The sequence below is a fragment of the Rhinolophus sinicus genome, linkage group LG12 (assembly GCF_036562045.2).
Source record: "Rhinolophus sinicus isolate RSC01 linkage group LG12, ASM3656204v1, whole genome shotgun sequence".
NCBI classification, from domain to species: Eukaryota; Metazoa; Chordata; class Mammalia; order Chiroptera; family Rhinolophidae; genus Rhinolophus; species Rhinolophus sinicus.
Genome location: NC_133761.1, coordinates 56,785,322 through 56,799,217, shown reverse-complemented (window position 1 = coordinate 56,799,217; position 13,896 = coordinate 56,785,322). Strand labels below are relative to the sequence as shown.

Below are 13,896 nucleotides of genomic sequence, written 5' to 3'. Positions count from 1 at the left end.
TCAGCTCCACTCTCCTGTTCATTTCTCACTGCAGGAATTTCATGTTCATGTCTCCTTGTTGGATAACGAGGCTGGATGACAGGAGAGGTGGTGAGCCGGTCTTTACTTGGCAACACCCTGCACACAGGATGGATGCGCTGCTTCTGTCTCTTTGCCGCCGTGTGGGTTTGGGTTTCCTGGGCGTCTGCACCAGTAATTGAAGTTGGGGTGGTACAAACACTCAGGCGGCTGCTGACCTTGGAAGTCCTCTCCTTCGTTTCCTTATCGGCTTCACTGCGGTCATTTCCAGGCTGTCTTCGAGGAGTTGGGCCCCTGCGGAACCTGGTCTGTAACCCCGATCACACTCTGTGTCACCGTGTCCCTTGTCCTCTGCACCCTGGCTGTCAGCACCTCCATCCTTCCTTCCTGCACACACAGCAAGGCTGGAATACGGTGGTGGCAGACACAGCGTCTCCGCATGCAGGAAGGTGGCACAGTGGCCTGGGCATGGCTGGGTCTGGCCTTTGGGAGCCCTCTTCGATCCCTCATTCTTTTCCCCACTCTCGCTAGTCTGGTCATTCTGCTGGTGGACCAGTTCTGCTGTGGTCAGTCTGTATGGAGGACCCCTGCGCTGTGGGTAGCGTCTGTCTCTAAGGGTCACGTCTGCTGTATATGTATTTCCTGCCTTGCCCTGGGACTCCACCAGGGCCTGTAACATTTGCTGTCTCCACACCCTTTTCCCCTTCAACAACACCAAACTCCACCTTCTCTCCACCTGCTCCTGCACTGAGAAGATCCTTCCAGGATTATTCTCCTGTATGGCAGTCTGGTACACAAATGCATTTTCATTCGTGTCGTTCCTGTTGATGAAACCATATCTATTCCTTACACTGAACCATTTTACTGCTCTTAAAATCTTTGTGTGGTGACGTTCTTGTCTTACGGTGACTTTCTCGCTCCCATTGGCGGGTGCCACAGATGTGAGTCTGCCCTGGACCCCACCCCGAGCTGCTGTCCACGGTGCCGGGCTGGTGTCTGCCCGCTGCCAGGGTTGCAGTGATTGATGGTGAGTGATAGTAATTAGGCCAGCGGTGGCAGTGGGTCCTCTCAGGGGTCTCTGGGGTCTGCCTCTACCTTTTTTCATTAAACAAAAATTCTGATAGAAATTGCACTGGCTTTTAAAGGGGCTTCTATGGTACTTGGGGTGCCTTCAAACTAATTAATTTCAATTGAATTCAACACATATGACTGAGCATTGCTTATTTGTGATATTCTTTGTTGTTACTGACCCCAAGGATTACACGGGTTCGTAGGTGGCATGAGGCAAATAATAAAAATAATTGCTACAGAACAAATAATAAAAAGCCAAAAGGTGGAGACTGTGTTTGATCAGAGAATCAGAAAAATAGCCCATGGGGAAAAAAATGGCATTTCATATAAGCTTTGAAGGATTTTTATCACAAAGCTAGAAGAAGCAAGGATGTTCATAAGGAGAGATTCCAGCATTTTTCTGATAGGTAATTTTCTTCTCAATATTGTCAGCACCTACTGTCACATGACCAAGAAATGCATAAGTTCTCATGAAAAAGGTGCAGGGATTTTCATTGGTCCTACATTTAACAGGGCGAGAGGAGTGTGATCTCTAGTGTAGGAGGAAACCGTGGCCAAGGGTTATTTAGAGCACACCTGAGTGGTCAGGGGATTCTGAGGAAAGAGGCAAAGGGGGTTAGGCTGGATCTGCTAGGAAAGGTTCTTACAGGAAGTGGAAGAGTCTACAGGCGTTTGTCCCAGCAACTGTGTATAAGTTAGATAAAAACACGGAGAGGCTAAGAGAATCGGGACGGTCTGGAAGAGTCTTGGTGGGGGACAATGCTCCTAATTGAAAAGTTCACCACCATTTGCTAATGCTGTAAGCCTGGGCTCATCACTTAGCCCTCTGAGCCTCAGTTTCCCTTCTTACAGGACGGCTATAGAGATGAAATGAGACAAGTGAGTGAAAGTCCTTAGCCAACTGTGAAACACGACCCAGACATTGCTAGGCGTTGCTGTTGTGGTCGTTACCATTTGGAGGGTGCTGTGTTTATCCCTGGGTGAGATCATAAAATCCTGGAATAGAGTGGAGGCAGTAAAACACTGACAAGAGGAAACAAGCAAAAGACCCTGATGAGAAAATGCCAAAGTTGGTCACTAATTGGATTGGAGGAAGCTGGGGCCACAGAGCTAAGGATAAAAAAAAAAAAAATGTTTTCCATTCATGACAACAAAAGGAAACACACTTCAGTGTAGGAGTTTGCAGCCATCAAAACAGCAACCTCTGTCCCAATATCCCCAACTTCCCACTAGAGAGTAGAAATTTTCTTTTTCTCCCCCTAAACTGAGGCTGAACTATGGGATGGAGATGAGCCTGTGGCTTGGTGGGCTGAAAGTTATTGTCATTTATCAACTCTTACTTTCAAGGGCACAAATGACAAATGGAACACTGAGCCACTAACACTTGGACAGATAAAATATGCTCTAAAAATTGATAGGATGCACACCCACCATTGTCCTCATTGCCGGCCACCAATATATCAACTGTCACCAAGTGATAACAGCCCACAACCGCCAGTGGCTAGATATCGATTTCTTCTGGAGTCAGCAGTAGTTGAAGTATAGTACCGTACCCTTTAAAGCTTATGGCCAAATGCATTAAATATGTTTTTCTCGGAAAAAAAAGTATTTTCATTTTCTAGGACGAGAGTTTTTTCATTCTTTAATTAGAAGTCACTGTTAAATAAAACTTTATTAAATTGCTTATAAGGAGGCATAACTACCCCAAATCCACACAAATACAAAAACATATCTAGATTGCTAGTAATCATGTGTCTTTGCTCAGTTCTCTATTATATGACTTGTCATGAATAGGATAAGTTCCAGAGGGAGAACAGGTAAACCAATCACAAGATGGTAAAGATATTAAGAAACAAAGGATATTATAAGAAACAGAGGAGATTACATCCTCTGTAAATCCAATTGTATATACCTTTCAAGGTTATCTGTTGTTTTGAATTATGTTGTCCAACTTTCCTCCATTAGAATGGATAATGGACCATGAACTATATTTGGCAAGATCTATTGTCTAAGAGTAAGCCAGGCCCTAAGCAAAATTATGAAGTACCGTGTTTCCCCAGAAATAAGACCTAGCCGGACAATCAGCTCTAATGCATCTTTTGGAGCAAAAATTAATATAAGACCTGGTCTTATTTCACTATAAGACCAGGTCTTACATTATATATAAGATCAGATCTTATATTAATTTTTGCTCCAAAAGACGCATTAGAGCTGATTGTCCGGCTAGGTCTTATTTTCAGGGAAACAGAGTAGGAAAAATTATATCTTTAATATCCTTAGAGTCTCTTTTGAACATTTTCCTTACTTGGCTAACCAACCCTCCTTCTCTGTGGCCTCTTTCAGATCTCCTCTCTCCAGGGATACTCAACAATCACGGTCTTTCTTGCCTCCTCCTGCATTACGAACATGCATATACCCTGTATTCTTTTCCTTCAAAGACATGGTCTCTGTTCATGAATGTTAAACCAAAGAGCGTGTCCTTGGTGGTAATTTAAGGTCTTTGGCTGGCCAAAGAGATTTTCCATAGTCTTCAAATCACATCCTCTAACATCACACTCAAGGTAAAGAAAAATATATGAAAGTTCCCGATGAACCACAAACAGCTCCATAAATAAATAAATGCATTATTATTATCATTATTACTATTATTATTATTATTTCTCTACCTGCATAAAGGTCAGTGGCGTGTGTTGGAGCCGGGTCGTACTGGCTTACAAGGGCTGACCGTGCACAGCTCCTCCCCCAACTCCACATTCAACGGTACATTGGTAGTTTGAACTCAACCATGGTGAGAGTATTTACACCATGGTAATTGGCACATGCTATACATCAGGGCTTCCTCCTGCAACCGCAGAGAACGAATTTACCAGCACATCCCTGCATAAGATCCTCCGTAAGTAGGAACAGATGTGTCTGAAACTTTCGATCTCATGGTCCATTCCGTTACCCCATTTTCCCGATTAGCTCTCTTCCCTTGCCAGGACAACACAAAAGAATCTGGCGGCTCACATACAGATTTTTCTGTAACCACTAGCTCCACCATGTCTTTCCTGCTCATTGGTATACAGTAGCACCTACACTGCCTGAGATACAGAATATGAAATGTGTGAGTTGATTAAATGAGCATGCATTCCACCTCTACATATGTGCCTGCATGAGTATATGCACACACACACACTCACAGACACACACATACACACACACACTCACACACCTGAGTAAGTTAACAGAAGATGAATTTTTTTTTTTTTAAACAACCACAAAGGACAATTTTATTTTCTATGTTAGAATATTTACTTGGTGTATTGACGAAGGCCTAAAATTCCTGGAGAAGCAAGTATTAACAACCGACAGGATAAGAAGCTACTTAAAATAAATACTAAAAAGAAAGAAATAAAAACTAAATAAGAATAAAATAAAAAATAAATTTAAAGAATATTAAAAAAAGGAAACTAAATATTGTAGAACCGCATGTTATAGTACTTTTACGTTTTAAGAAACTCTTAGCAAAAAGACTACTTTTTGAAATACAAGTTGTCCGAAAGAAATCTTTTGAAGTCCTCAGTTTGTACCATTAAGCTTAGTGGGCAAAACCACCTAACCTTCCCTTGTCCCCGCTCCCAACTCCAGAATCACGACCTCTCGTTCCTTTTTCACATGCCATTCACTCTTCAGTTGGGCGCCAGTGAGAACACCCTGTGAAAGGTCACTGGTGACCTTCCAAATGTCAATCTCCAGGCCACTTCGCAGGCTTTTTAATCCCTCCATGGCATTTGGCATGTTGTCCTCTCCCATTAGTCTCCTCCTGTTCACTTTCACCCGGCCTGCCAATGCATAGCAGTGCCGCCCCGACCCCCCACACTCTGGGATTCCTCCAGGTCACTGCCTGCCCCGTGGCTCCTGGCGCTCACTTTCCCTTGCTCTTTGACTCTTGACCCCTGGGTGTTCTCTACACTGTGGTTGCCATTCCTCTACCTTGCTCATGGGATTGGCAGATGTCTGGCACGTAGAAGGCTCCTGTTTGATGTGCATTGCATAAACGAACACGTATTTCATAGCCACACATAGACCCAGGTGCACATGTACACACACACACACATACACACACACAACACCCCCATTATGTTACACACTCAATTAGCACTCACCCAGGTGTGAACTTAACCCCTTGACTTGCTGAACATCTGGTTCGCTTTACTGCAATGTCCCTCTTTGCCTCTAGGGGGCAAACTGTGCCTCCGTCCCAGCCCGATACTGAGAAAGCCCTTGATAACATTTTCCCCTCTCGTTAATGTCGGCCTCCACTCACCTGCTTTTACAGGCTTGGTGATAGGCCTCGCCCTTCTGCCTGTCTTTAAAAGGCACGGTCTTTGGCCTCCTCTGGTGTCTCTTCTAGTGTGATCTCACGGAACCCCACAGCTCCGACCATCATCTCAACATACTTCTAATTCCCCAATGCAGATCCAGACACCTAATTAAGTCTATTTGTAGACTCCACAAACACCAAAACGCAGTAAGTCCCACACCAAACTTTTCACCTTCTCCCTCAAATGCAGTTTACTTTCTATGAAGGGCACCACCAGATCCTAATTACACCTGTGAGAACTCCTGGAGGCACCTGTGATTCCTCCCTCTCCCCAACGTCCATTCATTTCCTACATCCTGTCACGTCCCTGCATGACCTCCTCTGCTGCCATAGGTCAGGTGTTGGGAATTTCTCAGGTGAACCATCACAATGAAATGCTCACGGACCACCCAACACGGAGCCTTTCTTCCCGCCATACTTTGTTAGACTTGTCTTTCTAAAGCCCCAATATGGTGATGTCACTCTCTGGTATTTCCCATTGCCATGTGTGACATAGCAAGGTCGCCAAGGTGATCAGCAGATTGTCTACCCAGAAACCTGGCTTATAATATAGACTTTTGAACCCCACTTCCCCCTGGAATCAAATCAGTGGGCCCCAGACATCTAAGTATTCAACCAGCTCCCCAGATAAGCCTTCAGCTCAGTAAAATTTGAGAGCCCCTGGCCTACAGCCTCCTCTGTCGGACATTTCATTATCTGGCCCTTGCCTACATTTTTAATCTTATTTTCACCAGTCCCTTCACCCCATACTCCCATCCCCATGTCTCTGTGCAGGCTGTTCCTTCTGTCTGGAATGTCCTCTGCCCTTTTGCTGCCAAAATTTAATAGGGCTTAGCCCTAAATTCACTTCCTCTGTGGCATTTTCCATGGTGCCCCCTGGTTATAACCAACTCCTAGTCCCTCCGGACCTTTTATTACACCTTTATGACACGGTGTCTCACCGCATTACAGTAACTGTTTTAATACCAATTTCCTTACTAGGCCAAGGAGTTCTTAAGGCCAAGAACCAGGTTTTACTTCTCTTTTCACCCCCCGTTTCTGACACATAGTAAGTGCTCAATAAAATGATTTTTGTATGCATGAATTGAATAAAGAAATCTTGCCTTCTATCACCACAATACAAACACCAGACCGTGCAGACAGCAGCATTTAGAGTAACACTTCAATCTGAACATAACGGTGCTGACAACTCCCTGATGAATCCACAAGTTATGTATTCCATCAACCAAGAAGACCCAAATTTCACTCCTGAAATCCAGAGGACATTAGAGACGGAGCTCTCTAAATCACTCTTCCCAATTAAGGGCATAGATGCAGATTCAGCCAGTATGTCAGTAGAACTAATCACAGAAAAACCAACAGCTAAGATCTAATTCTCAGACCCATGCATAACTAAAGCTCTGCTTTAAAAAAGCTGAGTGGTAGAAACATGGCAGAGACACCAAAAAGACAAGACTCTGGATGGGACATGCCATCTGTCATCTGTCTGACAGTTGATGGCATTGTTTGATAACCCCTGAGTCCATGGATTTGTGCTGTGGCCCTAGGATAGGAGTGGAGGGGACAAGAGAAGGAAGTCATATGGTCCCTCCTGTCTAAGAGCTTATAGTCTAGATAGAACCACCTGAATGTTGCACCTGGCAAAAACTGAAGAATGAAAACAAAGCAGCATGGTAGAAACTGCAAATCAACCTAATATGAAAAAACGTCCACAGTAGCTGAGGGAATCCAGGGAAAAGAAAGAGATCAGATTTATTGTAATCACAGAACGTCAGCACTGGAAGGGGCTGGGGGCCTACTGAATGCAGCATTCTTCATCTTACAAATGAAAATGAAACACAGAGTGAAATGACTTTTCCAAAACCCATTCAAATAATTTCTTTAACCAGGAAAGCTTCCAGGTGAAAGTGAAATAAGTCTGGAAAAAAAGAAAGGTGAGTTTTGCCTCGGGATATTTTGGAGGAGGAAAAAAAAAAACAGGTAGGTGGAGGAAAAGAAAGAGGCTTTTGAGAAAGGGTAAGATGCAAATAAGCACGTCATGGGAGACAAGAGCAAAACTTTCTGGGACAAAGGAAAGAGGAATGATGAGAAATTAGGATGAGATAGCAGGTGGGAGGTAGGAACCAGCCTTTATGAATGGAAAGTCCTGGTCAGAAAAAGGACCAGGATTCGATATGATCTCAATTGAATTACTGTGCTATGTACTGAACTCCTGCGCTGTCAGAATTCAACTTTGATCATAGATCATTGGAGCTCGGAGCACCTTGGAGAGTAACCAATGAACTCATTTTACAGAGTAATTAGCCCAGGCTAAGAAGAAGGTGGTGCAGAGGTGTGGTCTTTGGAGACACACTGATCCTGGGTCCCAAACCAGCTCCACCATTGACCAGTCACGTGTCTTTGAGTCACCTACGGAAGTTCTCTAAGCCTGCATTTCCTTTCCTGTAAGATAGAGAAATATTCATTTGCCCTAAGGATTAGGTTATTGTGCGTTGTCAGCACTCGGCCCAGTGCTGAGCCCATGAAAGACACTCAGTGCATGCTTTGTCCTTCTAATTGACTTGGCCAAGGTCATGCAGCCGATGGGTAGCAGAGCTGGAGCAGAAACCTATGTTCAGACTTGAAACCCAAAGCTCCACTCCTAAAGCAGGCTACCCCATGGGGGGACTCCCCAGCCAGGCTTCTACCCAAAGTGGAAGAGGGTAGGTCTGGAATTGCCATAGAGACTATGGGAATTCACAACCAGAATTTCATTTACTCTTCTTCCTAGAGTTTGTCTCTAGTGGGCTTTCAGCCTTGATGAAGGAACAAACCCGTCCCAAAGAAACTGAAAATAATAAAGACAGCTTCTCAGAGACACGTACTCCATGACAGTGTATCAGCTGGAGACAAAGGATAACAGTTTTTTTGGGGGGGAGGGGGCAGGGGACACCTAAATGCAAAACTATTTTCGCTCCATGATTTCCTAGGGATGATAATAATAATGGTCCAGATCACCAATAAAATTCCCATTTGAATATGCTTAATTATTTTTCCCAACTTGAGGACTGGGAAGAAAACTGTTGAGAGCCAATAAGTCCTGGACAGGCAGAGGCGCAAAGCAGATACAGAGTCTCTTGAGAGGTAGGATAATTTGTAAAATGTATCAATATAACAGAAAGAGCGGGCTTGTATCAGGTACTTTTTGGGGAATGAGCTATATGGATGTGGGCACTTAAGTCCTGGACAGCATGTATAAACACTGAGACGTCAAAATAAAAACTTTCACGTCATAAGTACAACTAATGCTTTTGCCAATGACATGGGACAGTGCCATATTTTTTCTTATTTATTTTGTAATACTGAATTGTGTTCAAATTTATGAAGCATTTCCCATGTTCCTCTTGTGGGGTGGCATTAACAGTCCATCCATCTCGATGAAATGACTCAAGTGGAGACAGAGGAAGACTTAGATCGCGCCAAGTATCCAACCCAATCATTGGAGATAAAGCCAATCCAGGCATCTCAATGACTGACAGCAGGGATTAAGACAGCCCGTGACATCGTCTAGTCTTGACTGGTGGCATCTGTGTGCCAGGTGGGGAAGGTTCTGGCCCTAACACCTGACCCGTAAGCAGAAAAAAGCAAAAAACGTTAACACAGTCAAGCAGTGGGGTTGTGCTCAGTTCTCCAGGTGCACGCTCATCACAGCTTCTTCCTGCAGTCAGATTTTCTGCCTCGATTGGGAGGTTGTTCTCTGATGGAAACGATTCATTTGCCGAGAGCTGGATCAGGAGGTGGGGCTGCGATTTGCTGTGTGCAGGTCACCCTTCCCCTCCCCATCTGCCTGCTTTGTTCATCCAGAGGATTTGCTGGTGGTCAGTGAGTGAGAAGCAGCAGGGTGAGGAGAAGGAGGGCTTGATCCTGCTGGAATGGCCGGTGGCCTTGGCTACAGGCTGGTTCTGAGTCAAACGATGGCATCACCGCTGTCGCGAGAGTGAAGGGAAGCACCGCTTCCTCCCCCACCTCAAAACACACATGCCCAGTGTCCCACTGTGCTCAGCTTTGGTGATTATTCCCTCACATGGATGGAGGGCCACCCCCACCCCTTCTCTTCCACCCTCCCAAGCCCACATCTCCAAGCAGGAGTGTGGAGTCCAGAGAGGAGCTCGGGCACGGGACGAACGGCAGACCCACACTTTCCTTGCAAGAAGGGTAACAGCAGGAGGTGAACAAGAACAGCAGTAGATCCAGAAAGGTGCCAGCGCTGGGAGGCTGGAATCGCCAGCTACAGCACGCGACAAAATGCATGACTGTGTTTGGTAAGGGGTCCAGCCCTGCCGAAGGGGTACCCGCCTCCATCTCTCAGCAGGCCTTGGTGCTTAGGGTTCGGTGGGCCACAATTTGAAAAACACTTAGGTAGTTTGATCCTTCACTTTCCATACAAAAAACTGGGGCCCAGAAACATTGTAAGTCTTATGCCAGTGCCCTGCTTGTCACTGGCAGAACAGGGAATGGCACCAGGTACATTGGTTCAATGCGCTGCTCCCCAAAGACAATAAACTCCCAAATCCTATGACTTCATGCATAAGGTCATCATTCTCCCTGACCTCCCTCCTCAAAGTCCTGATCCCGGGTAGCTCCTGGCTGTCCCTGGTCGCCACACCTTCCTTCTTCCAGCCCCCAAACTCTGCAAATACCTCCAGCCCACCTCCAATTACAGAGAACCACTGGACCAAAGAACCAGGGCCAAGAAGAGCCGACGAGGTGAGGACAGTCTATTGGCATGAGGGTGGGTTTCAAAGCAAAATGTCGAAGTCTTGGTTCTAATCAGAACATGGATGAAACATGGATCACAAAGTCAAGAACAGAAGAGATAACTTCAGTGGCTATAGGAAATTAGAGCTTAGAGGGAATCCTTGCAATCGTGCAGTGATTTACCAAGTAACTTTTTAGAAGTCGAGCTTTTCTTTCAAAGGTAATCTTCCTGGGAACCCCAATATATAGATGAGATAAAAGTGAAACTCTGGTTGGAGAGGAGCCTGCCCACTCATTTTCCCTTGTCCTCTTCCCTCCTCCCTCACAGCATTCCTGTGGCATCCCCAGGGGACCAAAGGGCTCTGCAACGAACTGAAAACCTTTGCCACAGTGACAACAAGAAGTGCAATAATCAGGATAAGCCAGTCTATGCTGTGTAACAAATAGCACCAAAAATTTCAGTTTCAAAACACAATAAAGGTTTTTCTTCTCATCCACGCAAAGTCTGCTGTGGGTCTGGGTAGCTCTCCAGGGCAGCTGCCCTCCATGTGGTGCCTCCATCTCACACATGCCTCCATGATGGCCACAGTAGGAGACTCCTGTCCCTGCTCCTAAGTGCTTCAGTCCAGAAATGCCACATACCACTTCCTATTCCAGCTTGTGCAGGGGAGATGAGAAATGTAGCCTTCCATGTGTCCAGGAAGGGGTGGAGAGCAGAAATACCGATGTACTGACACGTTTAGGGATATTTACCACAATGAGTAAGGCTTATGAGACAAATAAGTCTTGCATTGCACGTACTGAGTGCATTACAACCTGTAAAATAACACTATACATATTTTCCAGATGAAAAGACCCGGTTTCAAAAAAAAACAATTTGAGATTGACTGGAGATCACACAGTTAAGATTTTGTTAACGCTGTGTATTTCAATTCCAGACCTAGAACCCTGGTCACTACAATGGAGCTCCAGAGGAAAGGAAGAAAGGGCAATTGAGGGAGAAGTGAGCCCGATCGGTCTAATGAATGTGGACGCAAAAAGGGATTTTAAAAATCACCCCCAAGTTTTCTCACTCATAGGAAGGGATGAGAAAACAAAAATGTGACCCAAGAGCAGGGCTGAGGTGGGGGCAGAGTGTGCAGCGAGGGAGGGGAACTCAGTGTCCGCATCCTGCTCAGGCTATGGCACTTAGAACATTTTGCAGTGAGTCATGTCCCACTTGAGATATCAGGTTGATGGATTTCAAAGCAGGGCTGGACTGAGGCGGAAAGTTCACAGTAAACAAGGAAATGTGTGCCATTGGTACCAGCAGTTTGTGTGCATAGGGCACTGTGCTGTTTACCGCATCCTTTCATGGTTTCATTTGCATTCGGAGGCTCACTGGGCATGGTGGCCCGGGCAGGAATGACGTGACCCTGGAGTCATGTCATACTTAGACTGTGAAAGATGTAGGGCACATCCTCGGCAACTCACAGGGCAAGGAATCTGGTCCAGACAGGGTGGGCTTGGGGACACTCACCTGGCTGCTGGGTCCAGCAGCCAGGAGTGGGGATGCAGTGAGTATGTTCACCTATTGCCAACCCTCATTCTCACAGCCCCAGACCTCTCCAGGAGGCCCATTTCAGACCTTTGTTTTCTGGGCCTCAGGTAACAGTGAGCTCAGATCCTTTTATAATCGGAGTTCAAAGGAGTTGTGTTATCCTGAGGGAGGCAGGTCGGTGTAGCCACTGGCCCAGTGGGACGAGTGTCACAGCTGAGACAAAGTGGTCATCCCCCACGCTCCCTGACAGTGTCAGAGCCGAGTTCAGAGCAGGGCTCCATCCCCAGCAGGGAACTGGAGGCAAAAAGTCATCAAGGCAGACACCTGGGTCTATAACCTGAGTTCACAGGGAGCAGAGGAGAAGGGCCAGGTAGAGCGTACAGGTGAGCTGCCATCTTGGTGCTTCCTGGACTCAATCCTGCTGCTCTCCTTGCTGCCGCGCACAGGTAGGCTGGGGACAGAGTCAGGGGAAGCATCAGAGGGGGAGGGCAGCCTCTGGAGAGGGCAGGAGCAGCGGGCAGGGCCAGGACAGGGATCACTCAGACATGCCTTCAGGCTCTGTTTGCCAAGGTTCTCCGACTCCCGTGTCCAAGGGACAGACAGCTCTGCTGGCCAGCTCTGCAGTCTCCTTCGAACGTTCCCCGTGCCGGTTTCCAGGCCTCCGGCTCCGCTTCTGGAGCACGGCTCCACCACTTCATCCCCCCAGGACACCTTTCCCCTTCCTGCTGCTGATGAAGTCTGATCGTTTTCCAACCTTGGCAACCGAGCTGCTGTGAGGCTCGCTCTGACGCGCTCCATCTGTCCTGCGCATGTGGTGAGTAACAGGCTGGCGCTTCAGGCAGTCTCATCACCCCCAATCTCAAGGACCTGCCTTTTCATTCAAATGTGGAGTGGAAATCCCCACTTCTCGCAGGGACGTGGGGCCCTGGAGTCAAGGACAGACCTGTAAGGCCAGGTAACACAGGAACATGTGAGCTGCCTTTGGTTAAACCTGATCCCATTCTTCAGGAGCAAAATCTCTTCCCCCTTCAGGGGGCAAATCATAAGCAACGTGGGTCTCAATCCTGGATGCTCAATAGAATCATCTCGTGTGGTTTTATAAAAACCAGTGTCCGGCTCCACACACCCCCAGACCAATTCAATCAGAATGTCTGGGACTCAGATCCATGCATTCGTGTTTTCTTTTTTTAATTTTCCAGATCATTTGAATGGATTTTAAGTAATAATTTTGTCTATTGACAAATCAACTCTCCAATGCTTTCTGGAGGATTTTCTGGGGAGTTTTTATTCCACTAATTCCAGCCTGTACATGACTTCGTCCCCATCCCTTCATTGATTACTGTACCTCACAGTGCAATAAAAAGCACGTTCCTATACATATCTCACTCCCTCCATTAAGCCAAGTGGTCCTCCATCAAGCCTGTGAAGGGAAGGGATGGGTCTTATTCACTGATTTAGTTTCACCACCTTGCATATCTAGCATGAGATGGAAAGTCAGTGTCTATTGAATGATCCTGTAAGATATTTACATTGTAACTTTACCATCACAATTTGATTATTTATTTATTATCATGATTTTACAGTTGAGAAAACTGAGGCCAAGAGAGGTGAAATGTCCTTGGCAAGATCATAGAGCCAAGATCATAGAGCAAGATCATAGAGCCAAGATCATAGAGTAAGATCATAGAGCCAAGATCAGAGTAAGATCATAGAGCCAAGATCATAGAGTAAGAGAAAAGGCCAGGAGTAGCACCCAGGTCTTCTCGGTCTGGCATGATTTCCATAGTTCTCCCCTCTTCTTTCTCTCATCGATCTTTGACCAGGTCTGGCCATGACCTTCCCTTAGTCTTAACACTGTCCCTCAGGCATACAAAGGTGGCTGCGCTCTGGGCCACAGCTTCACTTTGTCCCAGCAAGGCTCTTCCCACGTCCTCCATGCTGCGCTCACAGTGACCTAAGCGAGCATCAGCTTTCATCCAGTCATGCCTTCTAGTCCTATTTCTCTCAGTCACTACATGAAGCACAAGACCAGAGGTTCCCTCTCATTCCTGGTCTCGATCCCCACAGAACCCTATACGTCACCAAACCTCACCCCAGGCCCCTCCTGTCCGTGACCCCCAAATCTTTCCACTAGGCCCTCTGGAACTCATGGTCACTCCTTAGC

The 13,896-nt window shown here is 46.3% G+C and overlaps 1 long non-coding RNA gene and 1 pseudogene across 4 annotated transcripts in view; both read right to left on the bottom strand.

Annotated features, from left to right (window-relative positions):
• The window catches only part of LOC109451963 (uncharacterized), a 388,342-nt gene that overhangs the window by 203,853 nt on the left and 170,593 nt on the right, over positions 1-13,896 (bottom strand). The window lies entirely within an intron of this gene.
• On the bottom strand, positions 103-13,669 carry LOC141567905 (Y-box-binding protein 1-like; annotated as a pseudogene).